The following is a 15,875-nucleotide window of genomic DNA, read 5'->3' on the forward strand; positions in this document are numbered from 1 at the left end:
ACGTCTCGTTAGTGCTCGTCGAAGTTTTATGAACTATGCGTACTTTCAAGGCCTGCGCATTCCCAGGAATATTTTCGTAGCACGTATCCGGCGAGATACTGCGTCCATCACATAACTTTGGTGGAATTTCTGACTGCAAATATCATGAAAGAAATTGGTCGGTACCGGTCGACTATTCTGTTCAGATATGAAAATTTTTATCAAAGCGCATATTAATATGCAAAGAACGCGCCGGAATGCATTACGAAATATTCCGTGTGCATTGTTTGTGCATTTTAACAGGACTGTTTTCAGTAATTGTATGATTTTCATCATATATATTTTTTCACAAACAACGAAAATTAGTACATGTATAAAATTATGCGAAAATTATTATCATTGTTTATTTGGAATGCAGTACTTTCCAACAAAATTTGATTAATTATTTTATGCTTCGTTAAAACACTTTGTTTAATAAAGCGACGGTATTAATGTAGAGAGAGAGTTTTGCTTAGCACAAGTTCATTATCACCGTATCTCGGACGAGAATAGATGGTACTTCAATGCCACTTGCTTTTCTTTTACGCTGGACGGCGAAAGGGCTTCAATCAGAGCGCGGCAAAGAAGTTAAACATCCGTGCGGGAAGTGCGCTCGCTTTCGCAAAAGAGTTTAACCACACGTGTGTTGTATACGAGCGCGTTCGCGCTATCTATTCATTGTGAATAGAAAACGACGAACGCGCGCGATTATTACACGAATCGCGAGCGGCGTGGTCATGAATGCATCATCGAGTGGTCTCTTTTTCTGTTTTTCCCCTTTTTTAGTTTACAGGTCTGTTTACGTAATTAGTGTCGAGTAAAATGCATTTGCAAGCAAAATATCCCATCGTAATTAAATGAGCGCTTTCTTTCCTTTAATGTGATAATTAACGTGACGCATTACGCGCCGACAACGACAGTGTTGCGACTGTATTTTCACTTGTATGCTCGTACGTGCAATATATACGTATAATTAAATGTTGTCGTTTCTCTCATAAAACCGACGTTAATGAAGAAAATAACGACAAAAAGGAACGTGAGATGGTACGCGTTATCACGCTTTTCGTTTCGGCTTATTTCGTTAAGGAAAATAATACATGCCGCATCGTATTCATAGAGTGCATTAACTTTCCGTCGAGTGTATTGATATTTCAGTAAATTGATACTGCGTCGCGCAGGGATATAGCGTTTCTAAAATTTATGGCCACTTTTCCGCAAGATTACTTTTGAAATGTAAAAATTTCAAATGCGAGATATGCAAAGTGCTCCACCTCGCATGTGCACGTAACACAACTGGATAGATCGAGAGATACCCCTTGACCCTTCCTGCCCATTATAAATTTTGGGGAAGGAAAGATGAGCACGGTTAAAGATTGATAGGCCATATGGATAGGATGTTGCACGATCGTAAATTCTGCTCTGTTAACTTTGCGTCTAAATCATTCGCGTCAAATACAGCGCCCTGCCTCGTTTCTCCGGAAAAGTCTAGCAGATAGATCGAGCAGTCGCATAGAGCTGCGTTGCGGAATGTACCTTTCATATGCGGATATTTTATCGGTGCATCAATATTTTATATTATCCGTAACGAAAGCTCTCAGCTCTTGCAACCGAAATAAATATCTTTCCCCGAAGCGCGTAAACGCATTTTTAAAAACTATCACATGGTTATTCATCGGATATTTCATTGAAATCAATATAGCGAATATGGAACTGTTCAACATTTTGCACGACAATGGAATATGTAATTTTATAATTAAGCACGTTAATTAATTACAAGGACGCGTCGAAGAATTACGTCCTAGTTTGCAAAAGTTAATTGGATATTTCGGCTGGAGGCGCTATCAGAAGATTACCGAGAGAAATCCCTGTGAAATAATATCATTACGTCTTAGGTCACGATTAATTGGCTTCAAATAATGCCAATTTCAGTCTCTCGCCTCATCTCCCTGATTTTGCAGTGTACGCTTAACCAGAAATCGGGCTTAAGTCCACGCTGATCCTCGGCTTAGCGGAGCCCGCGAATAGGTTAAAATTAATCTCGTATGTCTATGTGATCTAATATACATGCCGCTAAATTTGGCCAGGTTTACGTAAAGCTTCAAACTTCGCTGTTCAATTACGCAACACGACGTTTCATCGAATCATTTCCCCGATCCAGAATGAGAAGACATGCTCTTGTTAAACACATAATTTTAAAATCAGTAAAACGTGTGTCAGTGGCAAGTTTCACCTCATCGAAATTTAATATTCCATGTAACAAGATATATTCTAGAACAAATTAATTTATCAGAACATAATGATTTCCGAAAAGATGTATTTGTGTGTAATTATGCAATTATCTACATTTTCTTGGAAAGAATATATTATAATTGTGCGTCAAGACATATAATTACAAAGCCGCGAGAGACACGTCAGAAATAATTTGAGTCATAAATCGTCCTTGAGAGAAGAAAGGAGGGATTTGTGCAGCTTCCTTTTGCCAGGACGAGAGAATCCTTCGCTTTTAAATCAGCGTAGGATATTTGGCCTCGGGATTGAAGGGTCCCTTTGAATAATTTCAAATGCTACTAGTTTTAACGTTTTTTTTTTCTAATATTTGCCCATTACTTTGTCGTGACCCAAATACTGTCCGCGCTCCGCGCGGGCTCAATCGAGAATAGATAGGTATGCATGAAGTTGATGCAATCATCTTTGAGGGTCAACAGATACCGGGTCAATTTGGAACAACCGAGAATAATTATGAGCGTCGACAGTGACTTAGTGCAATGGATGCTGAATCCATTTGGAGAGATTGATAAATCACTTTCCTCTTTTTCTCTCTCTCTCTTTCCAAAAAAAAGCTTATCCTTTCCAAAACGAACGTCATCTTATTTCTTAGAATATGGTTGAATTTCAAATTTGTTATATTTTTGGTTATAATTATTATGTATTGAGGATTTCTTCTCAGTTATTGAAAATAGTGCAGTTCGCAATAACACGTTCAAAGATATTTTATTCTAATATAATTTATTAATATCGCAGTGCGATATACTTGTTATTTCTTTCTTCGGTAAGAAATGTGGTGACAATAAAGATTAAAATGTTTTGATAAAAATTATCCTTATCATAAATAAAAAAGACATATGTAACACAATGTATCATTAATATGTGAAATTACACGTATTAAAGATATGGTTGATCTGATATTCTACCATTTGTTCAACTGTTTCCGTAGTAGTAGAATTCGGGATGTAGCGTGCAGGATAATTAGTACAATTTATTTCTGGAGTCTGGGAGTGTATCGCGCGCTAAGCTCAAATTCTCTTAATTGCAAAATTCGTATTATTCGACCAAACCTCATGGGATTGATACAATGGACATGGCGAAATAGACATTATTTATTACGCGGACTTTCACGAAAGTACAATGTAACAAGATATACGTGCATATATTCTTCCTTCGCAAGAGAGAACTAAAGAGAGATCCTGCTACGTATGCAGCAATCGTTACATATGACGGCATAGTATGGATCTTAAACTTCGAGCTACCATTGTTCCCTATTGGTTTCTTATCACTGTGTGATCGCGTCTGGAGCAAGCGTCGTGAATTTAGATTGCCCGCGGATATTGCGCGAAATTATTGGCTAACGTAATTCCGTGATGGTCATGTTCGGAAGATTATGGGGGATGAACAAAATGATGACGAGTTCCGTATTTCCGTGTCGGTTATGAAGCGGCGCACAAAGAAGGGCATATCAGTGCGCGTACTTTTCCGTAACTGAATAATTCAATTGCCATACTGCGGAATCGAATTCTGCGCATTTGGAATAAGATGCAATTTGATACTCGCTGCATAGCGAACAGATAGTAAAACCACAATACATTTAATATATTTTTTAAAAAAGATATCTCGATACACTTAATTTTTCGATTGCGAAACATTATATTTACAAAATAATATAGCTAGAAATTTAAAACAGCGATGAACTGCAGTAAAAAAATCTTGTTAAACGATACATTGTGTTATACATGAAGCAAATGCACAATAACGAAGAGTATTTGCTTCCCTCGAGACAAATATGAAGAAATTGAAAAAAAAGCATTAACAAAGAACAAGATGGGAAAAAAATCAACATTATCTGTAACATGTATGCTCTCCATAAGAATGCAAGTAGCGTACCGCATGTCGCGTAACTTACATTAAACAGGAAATTGCAGTCGGTGCGCTCGGAAGATTTCCTTGCGAATTGTAATGTGGACAAGTGACACCCGTGAGGGAAAACTTCACCAACTAACCTTCTAGGCCCGACACTAGGGATGTTCTTTGTTTGCGTGCCGAACTTCTGGCACACCGTTTGGCCACGGTAAATGTTAAAAGTATTTATCCGTGCGTAAAGAATCCTGTCGCAAACGTTGAAACGTACAAACTTTAAATTAAATCCGACGGGACATGTAGATCCACCCTTGCCCGTAGCGTGCTTCGTAACAGAACCGGAATTGGATAGCGAATTCCTGGCGATGGATTCTCTCGTGAGCATATGACACAGCCCTCCGGGAATATTCCTGATATACTTTTCATGCAGCTTTGTTTAAACCAGGCTTGTTTAAGCTGCGTGGCAATTAATGATATCGGTAAGAACGGTTCTCTATCGCTGTGTCATGGATTTCGGTGATATCCGAAATATGCGGATCCAGGATTATTCGTTGATTCCTTCGCTTCAGTCTACATTCGACGTAGTTCAAGTAGTAAAAGGCGTCGCGCGTCAGACGCAGCGTCCGATTTATCTTTTATCCGCTCGTGGCTTTTGTTCTTCTCTTTTCCGTTTTTCTCATCAATCGGCACAATACGAGGCACGAAATGGACCGTCGACTATTGAAGCCGGAGTAACCGAATTCACATCAATATTAATTATCTGCACTGATAGGGGTCTATATTTATTGGCGAAAATTGACGTATTGCTCAGATTGTGCTTGGCTGACCTTTAAAAGCCATATATGTTCTTTCCCTTTCGCGGTTAAAAATGCACGTGGATATGTTATTGAATCCGCGTATACAATGAATTTTACTTACTACTGTGAAATAATAAAATGTAGAAAATAAATACGTTAGAAAAGTCAATTTAAATTTGAAGATTTTTTGAACTAAGAAACAATTATAATATTTCAAACAAACATAAATTTCTTTTTACTTGAGATATGTTAATTTATGATATGCGTATATATTGTTAGAAATAAGAACAATATTACACAAATGAAAAATGTATACTATAATAATATTATCTACAAGAACTAGTTGTATGCTTGTCGTCGCCGTAAAAATTCAAAATTTGTTGATATCAATATGTTGGAATTGCCTTCGTAGGTTTGTACATGAAATTGTAAAACTTCAATCCACTTTTTATATTAAGAGAAATCTTTCAGTATGACCTAGATTACTATCGACGTAACATCAAACGTTATTGTAACGGTTTCGTATGATCAGTCCCTTTTTGTCGAACATGTTTTACGTCAACATGATGCACACCACATCAGTGGAAAATTCTACGTTCGTCGTCACACGAACATGATTTTCAGACAACTATCTACTTCGAGTCGCATCATATAGCCAGCCTTTATGCTTTTTCTTTTTTTCGATTCTCTCATGTTTGTTTAGTTTGTTTACTCATATTTATCGCGCGATTGTCACTCATTTTTAAAAGCGGATGTTATTTGTGTTTTTATTTTAGTGTATTATACAAAATATTGCAGGAATATTTTAATTTGTTTACGCTGCAGTATTATCTCGATAATCGAATGTATTTCTTTCACCGGGGCAATGAAAAGCTTATTTCGTAAAATGTGCAGATTGCAAATTTGCATCAGTTCTACATTATGACAAGGATTTATGTACGCATTTGAAAGTTTGAATAAGTCTCCGCGTACTTTTATGCAATAGCGATGCGGTTTTCAAAAGTTTGAGCAATCTTAACAGTTTGCATGTAGATTTGCATATAGTCTACTTGCGAAGTATCTATTAAATAAGAACCATTGTGTTAGCTTGAAATACGTGACAGCGATGTGCTCATATGATGATATACGATCTCAAATGCGATGCTGTTCCGTTGCTGTTCCGACAACGGAATTGTGCACACGTAGCATGCCAAGATAATATGCAGCAATGTTTCGAAATGAGAGTTAAACGCTCCTCATATGATTATTATGTATTTCTGTCAGACACAGTGTCGCAGTTGATGTATTATATCTACAGGAGTGTTCATCTAATTTGCACCATTTAATCAATATCAGAATTTATAGATTTAACAAGCTCTCACACACAAGTAAAGTTATGGATACGATGTCAATAACAGTTTGTCTTTCGCTAGACCTTTGCCGTAGATTTGTCAAAGTTTTTGACAAAGACGATAAGTAAATGTGAGAAATAGAAAAACGTTTTTCATAAATCACTTTATAATCTGAATTTTTTGTTTTATAAAATATGTTATATAGTATTGTAAAGTTACAGTTTTTTATTTAAAAATATATATTTCACTATGTTTTGATCACACTCTGTGATTCCTATCTGAGATTTAATGAAGTTTTGTTAACATTTAACGAGATATGTGCGCGATTTCGATTTATTCTACCGGCGTATCGACCATCTAATCTTAATTAGGGTCCTACTGTATGGGCGGGCTTAGCAAATATAGTACGTGCACACGTAGCGGTTGATGTTGCTCATGTTTAACACGGTTCGGTCAGATCTGGATCAGCAACATTTATGTGTAACGGTTTACGTATCATTTTGCATCGCGTGCAGTCAAGCTCGCTCTTCATCAGCTTATCATTATCATCGCCCCGGAGAGAAACGCAGCGAGACGCAGTTAAAAAAATGCAAGCTATTGTTTGTCCAGGAAAGTAGACTGCGCGAGAGTCGCGCGGACCGTAAATATTTAAAACATAATTTATCGATAATAAAAGTCGGGGAGATAATTTGTAATTTTTAATGTCAAGCGGATCAACGATGAAAGATATTACCTTGTTACTTGCGATTAGATGTCTTGCGAGATACTTTGTTCACGACGAGCAGCTCATCGATCGCGGAGCAATCGCGCGAATAAAAAAGAGAAAGAATCAAGCCCGTGATGCTGATATAGGGTACGCGAGGAAATTACTACTGCGATGTAAAAGATGGTCGGATAAGGATAGGTATGTCGGTATATACCGGACGATGAGTTCGCGCAGGAATACATACTAAGAAGCTCGGCAGGCGTTTGAATCTCACTTTGAGACGCTGACTGGCGCGCGTGACGCAGATAGTCTGTATCCACTACGGACGCCATTTCCCTCCAAGACACACGGAAGGGGCAATAAAAAGTGAGTTCCGCGCAAGAGAAAGCCCGCCATTGTTGCATCAACCATAGCGGCACGTGGAACGCGATACCGCACACAGATGCGATATCGCTTGCACATTCAATGCTTTCTTATTATACTGCCTGTTCTAAAACCACTGGGCAATTTTTATGGATTCTTTTTATGGATCCTTCGATTGCTTCAATATTGGAAAGGACACACCCAGTAGTTTAGAGATATTCCGTGCACCTATCGCTCGAATCGCAATGGAGCTGGAATTATTTGCACGTCAATACTGCAGCCTAAATTGGATACAAGAGATACGTAATTTGCATTATTCCGAAAGTTTCTGTGTGTATATATATACGAAATTAGAGATATAATCGCGCTAGACGAAATTATACAGAGAATGTTACATGTCATACTAACGTAAAAACAGATAATAATTTATACATGGACAAAATATGCTACATGTTATTGCATACAATCATTAGAATTATTTATTACTGCTGCATATAAGTTCATAACTAAATTATTTTAATTAGTACACATGATACATAATAGATTATTATCGTTATCGTTTAATATTAGCGGCAATTGCAAACCAGAGTCCATTGTAATCTCTTCTTCGACTATTTCCATCATTGTACGAAGATATTACCACCATTGTTTTGCGGCGAGTGAAGCAGCGTCATTTGTATGAGAACTCCCTCGGCTTTCTCCCCGCTTTTTCATAGACTGTACATCACATTAACCGTTTTTCCTTCATTCCATCTCCTTCTTCTTGCATCTTACGGCCGAACATTCTCTCTCGCTGTAATAAAAGCAAGTGGAAAGTGCTCAGCTATACCGTAAGCTCCTATAGGGTGTTCGTAAAGTATGTAGGAGAAAAGTACCCAGCCATGTTCGCGTAAAAGGAGAACACTCTCTTACTTAATTGGTAATAAATTCTGTCACTGTAAACATTTTATGTTTGCCTTGGGAAACTCAACAATTGAAATTCGACATGTTACCTCACTTACGCTTTAAGCGCATTGAGATTTATGTACTATATTTTACAAAATTATGTATACGCGTTGTTCAACATTTGTCGATGAAGTTTACTCATACAACCGAATCAGTAAATAGTGCTTCACTTGCACGCCCATGGTTTATCGTTCGGCGATATGCAAGCCATCTCAGAGTTGAAAGGTAATATCCGGATGCCGGACGACAGTTTTGGCGTGTTATTACGTTGCGACGGTAAACGTGACGTAGATTGAAAATATTATAAATGTACGCGTATACATCGCGTTCGCGGCAGGCTAGGTGACATATAACACCGGTGACGAAGTTCATGACGATTTATCAAGACGTGCGTGCCAACGTCACGTATCGCTGGCGCACCCGAGCGCGCGCGCTCTCCTCTCCTCTTCCGGCGAAATCCAATTTTCTACTTGAGACGTGGTTAAAACGATACGGCGATTAATAACGCCGCAGACAGCTCGAACGATTCGTCGAGAGGACGGCATTCGACAGCGCAAACCCACCAACGGCCGAGCCGAGTCGCGGAATTGTGATCGAGATAAATGCGAGAGCACGCAAGAGGGCAAGAAGAGATATTGTTCTATCAGAAAAGCCGAGATGAAAATAATTGCCGTCGCTGCGAGTGCAAATCGCAATTCTCAAGGGTGGTGGTAGCGTTATCAGTCGTTGTCGACGGTCGAAACTCGATAAGGGCAAGCGTTGTGTAGGCATTGTCGCGCGGTACGCTCCGTACATGTCTCCTTTCTGTGGAACAGTGACTGTAAGATGCTGCTTATAAGATTAAAAGCCGGAATTGTAGGTATATAGTGCTCGCGATAGATAACCGGCGTTATTTCGCACGTCGTTGCACTACTTGCCGCAATTGTTCCTGCATACGTACGTGCAAATCTCTCACGGAGACTCTTGTCCGGATAATTCAGTTTTGTCTTATCTTCCTCAGATTATTACATTAGGTTTTTGTTACGTCATAGTTACGTTAGTTCTTCGAGTTTGATTTCGCTTCGTTAGTTTCCTGAGTAAATATCCGACTCGCTTGATCGCTAATCCAAACGTTTCGATTGCTGATCCTTCACTTGAAGAAACTTGAATTGAGGAATATCTGCGAGAAGATTCGTTCTGATCGGTGTAATTCGACCGTTACGTGATCTCTCATGATCCATCTCGTATTCAATCTTTAACGTTTAGAGATTGAACGTAGTACCTATTTCGCTCTTATCGAGAATTCTGTCACTTGGCGATACAAGCGAGATGTCCAATATCCTTGCCGAATACGAATACGATCTTTTGACATTCACTTTCTTTGTATTTCTTTCACGGAATTTTGTTACGATCTGTAATTTTGTCATTTTTCCACTGATACAAAGAATGCTCTATCACGGAGTGGCATGATTATTTCAAGCTTGTTTTGACCAAGCTCACATGTACGGCTTTCAGCAGTGCGCGTCGCGAAAATTGAGAGAAAACACCGGCGTCGCTATACCTCGAAGCGTATACCGATATCGTGGCAAATGTGTATGACAAAGAGTATACACGGCGTACACATAACATAAAGTATACATAGATGCCGTATGCATACTCTTTGTTGCACCTGACTGCACTTATGCACTTGCTGGCATCGTAACCACATTACATTATGCGTTTGCGAAGACGTAACGCGATAAGAGGGTTTTCGTCATCGCGTAATGCGAAACCGTGCCGCGATATATCGCTGTTAGGAGACTAGTTTCATATGTACTGTCGTAGACGAGACACTTCATGGCGGTATCGACAAAAAAATCACCGCCGATAAAAGTCGCGATTGTCGAACGATTCGTGGCGAATGTCCTTGTGCGATCCACAACGGGATGTGCAACGGGAGTTGCTTGAACTTTTTAATCATAAAACTTTAATAGGTTGATCCAGGAATATAAAACGCGGCAATTTGTTCCTAGCAAAGAGTGCTTGTGCAATAAGTTTTTCGATTTCGTTCTCCACGCGTTACTGCACGCCGCGCTCTCATTTTCTTTAAGTTCTCTCACCGTCGACATTGCACATACCCGAGGAAAATTCCTTTTTCGCGCGCGCGCGCTCGGATCGTATATTTAATAATATCAAAAGTTATAACACTTTTGGCCCGCGGGACCGTTACTCGCTGCAATTTTTAACCGTTAGTACTCTAACGCGATATGAGAACGACGATTTTTGACGCATTTCCCGACTATCAAGAATCCGGAGGAGGGTGAATTTCTTGCGCGCCCTTGTTCGGGCGGATCAATGTGACGGATCATTATCGCCGAATCTGGGACACATATGTTATATGCTAATCCTAAAGCGGGTATGTAGCGCGTGGTAACCTTAGAGGTACCTACCTACCCACGTACACGGACGCGTATACCCCGAAATCCGGTGTCTTCGAGCGATCGAGTGATACACGTTCTCGATGCTTTGACATATCAGCAGCCATCCATGCGTGTAATTGCTCCGAAATCCTACCGACAGTTTGTCAAGCAGTAGCCTGGAAATGGATCCATCATATCCCATTAATCATAGTCACTTAATACGATAATCACGAAATATCATCGGCACACGCTTCTACCACGGACACGTCATGATTGATGTAATTCAGACGACTTCGACATTTCCTTAAGCGCGCAACAACACATTAAATGCATCCGGTATGTCGAGCATAAAAATTTATGTGCGTGTACATAACGTGTGTGTCATTCGACATTTCGAGGGAATAAATTAGAATCTAAGCCGATTTTTAAAACGAAAGAAGATAAATGTTCTGTATATTGAATAACATATATAAATAAGATTGATAAAACTAATGCGATAAAAACTTGTTTTATTTTATATAAATAGTAGATATGTTTTTTAATATTTTTCATGTTCCTTTTCATGTATCATTTGCTCGTTAATTCCGATTAAAAATCATGATGAATAGATGCAGGAATAATATCCTCTGATTGATATTCTCGACGCGGATTCGCCGACATTAATCGGTGCTTAAAACTTGCTCGCTGCTCGCAGGAAACAATTTCCCAGTAGTAGTTAGGAAGAGTTTCAGCGATTTACCTCAATTTTCAATGGATTAGAGCATCCGATTTAGGAGCTTGGCAAGTTATGCATTATGCTATGCTGTATCATTGGATTAATAGGGATACTTTAAAGTATTTACGATCGCCGGTGTCCTTGCATAATTCGATCTTCCCTAGAATTAAACTGATAGGGACACTTTAGGGTATTTATGGCTCTCCCTTCCTTGTGTAATTCGATGTTTTCTACGATAGGATGCTTAAAACTTTAAAACTCACCAACCGTGATAGCGAGCATGATTACATTTATGAAAACTTGCGGGAAAACTTCTACGAGATCGCTTTTTGATTGCTTTCGCTGATATTTAGCGTTTGTCCGAATTATTCAACCGAAAGTTGCAATGCTATGTAATTCTCACAGATCGTATTTGTGTTATCCGTGTCAAAATAAAAGCAGCAAATGGACTGCCGTTGAGTAAATTTTTACACGGAATATTTACACGGAACAGCGACGTTATCGGAAGTTACATTGCAGTAAATTTACACTAAATTCAATTTGTCTTTAGGAAACAAAACTCATGCATTCACGTTTAATAAAAATTCCACGACAGGCTCGTAATGAAAAAATATAATATATCTCCATGTATATATATAATTTCCATGTTATTCATCGCATGTTTGCAAATTTATATGTCAAATTTACGATCATCACGCATCTCGTAGTTTAGACATTGGTATTCAAATTCCGAGTTATCAGAAGATTCAGAGACTTGGAGATAAATCGTCGAGATTTCCGGAGTTTCTGGAAAAATCAATGTCTAAGCTCTCATCCCATGGCGCACAAGATAGAGCACCTATCGTACGCGAATTCATCCTTGCCTGCCACGTTACGTTCCTCTTTACCTGTTGCTCTATGAAATTGGAAGCCCAAAAAATCTTAGTGTCTCACTCCATGTCACTCTATATTTGGCCAATGTGTGATTTTAGCAGATTATGCAATTTTAATTGGCCGGAGAAATACTCAATGTTTGACAAAATTTAATCAACGTAGAAAACTGTGAACTTTCAAGCGATAATATTAACAGCGAAATGGACTGCAACTAAAGTTTAATAGTAACAATAAGCGCGATGAGATAAGAAACTCGTAATCTGTTTACGAGTTTACGCGAAATACCTGTATCATTTCACAAAATAACATTTGCATGGACTAGTGGTATTTGTTTCATTTAAATTCAATTCACAGAATTGCGGGTCCGAACGTTTGTAGTGATATCCCATGTGATATTCCTGTGTATCTTGAATACACACAAGTGGTGTCTGCAGAGTCAGACTGTGAGTACGAAATTTCCGCTCATTAGACGCGCAAAGGCGATGCTCCAAGTTTATTTCCCACATATATGCATGGAAAATTGAGAAATTTATCATTAGCGTGCATCGACATCGCATGCAACGATGTTATGAATGGAGAATGTCGATGGACGAATATAGAGTTTGTATTCGCCGGGTGTTTACTTTTTCTTCTTTATGACAAAATGGGTCACGAAAAGGCAGTCAACTATATTAGGATGTGTGCTTGCGAAAGCCCAGGAAAAGTTTCACAATGCAATCGTAGCAACGTAACAATGCAACGTTTCGGTAAGCGCCCGTGCGGAACGTTGGATTTATTTTCCTCTTGTGTACATTTCAAGTTCGCCTGTATACGTGTAATATAGAATATAATAATGTAACATAGAAGGAATTATATAGAATTTTATAGAAGAAATATATTATTAATGCCTGCATTATCTATATTTTACGTTTTTAAGCTAATATCAACAAATATTTTGACGTTTTGACATCATTGTGCTACTATAATTATAAACTGAATAATTTCTTGAGATAATTTCTTTTATTTATAAATTTCACGTTTTACTTTACATTTCCATTCTATTACACCTTAAAACGGAGCAATTAATATTACAATTATTGCTAAAACATCAGAATTATAAAAATACAGGATGTATAATTTTAAAGTTGCTAGTAGTACTTTAGCCGCGAATGGTACGTTTGATATAGGAAATATTGGAATGTGCGACAACTATCGGAAAACATGCATTTTGTAAAATACTTCGACACTTTGCGAATATTATGTGGTTATTGAGAAAAATATTTTCATATAGTATGCGAGTCTGTTAAGGTAAAAATTATTTTCAGAATTTTTAGCTTCATTCTCTCAATCTTATTTGTTAGTTGATAAAAAATATCATTTTTCTAATTTTTTACTCAAAGTTATTTATACAATATTTGTTCATATTTATAATTTTTCTGTAATGAACTGATGAAAAGTTTATCAGTAAAAGTAATTTAGAAAAATACATATTTATTATAATCTTAAAGATACATTAAATCTTATCTTAATTATATCTTAAATATATTATATTACAAAATTCATTAGAAGTATCGCTTATTTTCTAGTTGAAATTATTCGTATTCGAGGTGACAGACCGGCGATTGCTAATTCTGATGCTCTTGGAAGTTAACAGTCGCGAATTCGTTACGAGAAGTGAAGTAAAAGAGGACGCTAACCGTTAACTTGATACAGACTCTCCGTAAGAACGTCTCACTGACTACAGTTCGCTTCTTTTCGTCAGTGAATCGCGAACAAATATGGCCAATGAGAGCAATGCAACAGGTATTCCGATGTAATACGATATTACTTCACTAGTTCTTGCTTTGAGTTGGAGATAACGAGTTTCACCGATGATTTTGCGAAGGGATCGAAGGGGACTTGAATTGTATCAATTATCGTCGCTTAATCTGAAATATGACTATCGGTTACCGCCTGAGGATTTCAGGCGATCAAGAGATAATAGTTGAAGTTTGACCGTACGCACCGTTCTAGAATAATGGAGCGCATTTCAGTCTGCGAAAGGGTCCCAATATCACGAGAGTGTTACTTATTTTAAGTAGTGATATTAAGTTAAGAACAATCAACTATTAACGATGGCATCACAGGATACGTTATCGAGCTCGTGATACTTACGGCATGAATATCAAAGAGCGCGTTAAGCCGATTAGCTCTACAAGCTTAATAGCGCGTTGTTCAGGCACGACAGCTCGTCGTCGATAGTGGCGAATTTTGCAATATGTCCATAAAATCTTTGGTGCTCTTTGATATCGAAGAATTTAAGCAAGTACTTATTATTAAAGATATTTTAGGTAGCATTCTCTCTCTTTTAATATTTATATTTCTGCAATATTTTCGATTGTTATTTATCTACACAAATTGACAAAAAGGATTAGAAAAGTTTTTATGTTATGCAATTATAATAACTTTCTATTTTTCTCTCTTTTTCTTTCCTGTGTTCATAATAATATATTAATTAATAGTATATTAATATATATGTATATTTCACATTTTCTATATAATTTTATCTTTTCTTTTTCAATTCAGAATATTATAATAACCAACGCTTTTTGATCAGAAGAAATGTTTTCTTTACCTATTGACCTCTTTTTTTCTTTTTACGCAGATTGTTGAATTTGCTGAAGTCGTAGCTGGCCAATGACAAGACTTCAATTCTCGGCCACGTCTCTTGATTAAAGTAAGATTTAAAACGATATCCAATCTTCAACGAGATCCAGGCGCGACTTGGATACGATTACATCGACAGTCAAAATGTTAAGTGGAGGGTTCTACATGTCTCAAAGGGCGTGTAATCTCTCGTAGGGCCGGGCGGTACCAGATCGACCGCATGGGAGACGCTCGCAAGGCGCGTGGATGACGTTCCAAGCGTGACGCACGGCATGACAAGCCGACATTCACTTCGTTCTCGTCATCGTGCGTCCGTGCGGATCCATTCGCGGCATAAACGGCGATCCCGACGTGGATCATTGCTCGCATAATCGTTCGCACAGCACAAACGCCCGTTTGCTACCGTTATCGTCCGTGACGAATACGTGACGCGTGATTCGCCACTCGTGATAATTTTAAAAATACCGTCACCAAGTTCCGCCATTTATTTACGACACAGTGTATCACACACAATCACATCGCACAATTACAGTTACCTATCATTGTGGATTACAATTGCAACGTGCAACTCGTTTAAACTGGACTCGACTCGTATCGTCGATCGGTGGCTTTGAACGGAAATAGGAGCAAACCAGGCTATCTTGTATTTTCCGTGCGAATGTTTTATTGCAGCATTCTTGGTTTCATAAATCTGCGGTTTTGAGTGCGCCAGAATGGTTCCGAAAAGAATGAGTGCTCCTGATTCGAAGTATGATGTTTTCACGATTTATGACGGTTATTCGTATTTTGTGTGTTTCTCTTGTGCCTTTCGGTACTTAAAGAAAATGGTCATAAAATAAATCTTTGATTTTATTGGAAATTGGAGCACACATATGGTTCAGAAAATTATTTAGAAATTTCAGACCAATATATCGTTTTCATGTACATGACAATCTATCGTTCATTTTTGTAGAATATTTAATTCTAGACCAAGGCCAATTTTTGTATATAAAA

At 38.1% G+C, this 15,875-nt stretch overlaps 1 protein-coding gene across 8 annotated transcripts in view; it reads right to left on the minus strand.

Moving 5' to 3' along the window:
• Positions 1-15,875, minus strand: part of LOC113561370 (5-hydroxytryptamine receptor 2A-like) — a 106,020-nt gene that overhangs the window by 28,244 nt on the left and 61,901 nt on the right. The window contains exon 3 of one of the 8 annotated variants that reach the window (XM_026972166.1): positions 10,700-10,845. The exons of the other annotated variants lie outside the window; for them this stretch is intronic. The gene's annotated coding sequence lies outside the window, so the exon portion shown is untranslated. The remainder of the gene's footprint in view (positions 1-10,699; positions 10,846-15,875) is intronic. 8 annotated transcript variants of the gene reach the window in all.

The sequence above is a fragment of the Ooceraea biroi genome, chromosome 1 (assembly GCF_003672135.1).
Source record: "Ooceraea biroi isolate clonal line C1 chromosome 1, Obir_v5.4, whole genome shotgun sequence".
NCBI lineage: Eukaryota > Metazoa > Arthropoda > Insecta > Hymenoptera > Formicidae > Ooceraea > Ooceraea biroi.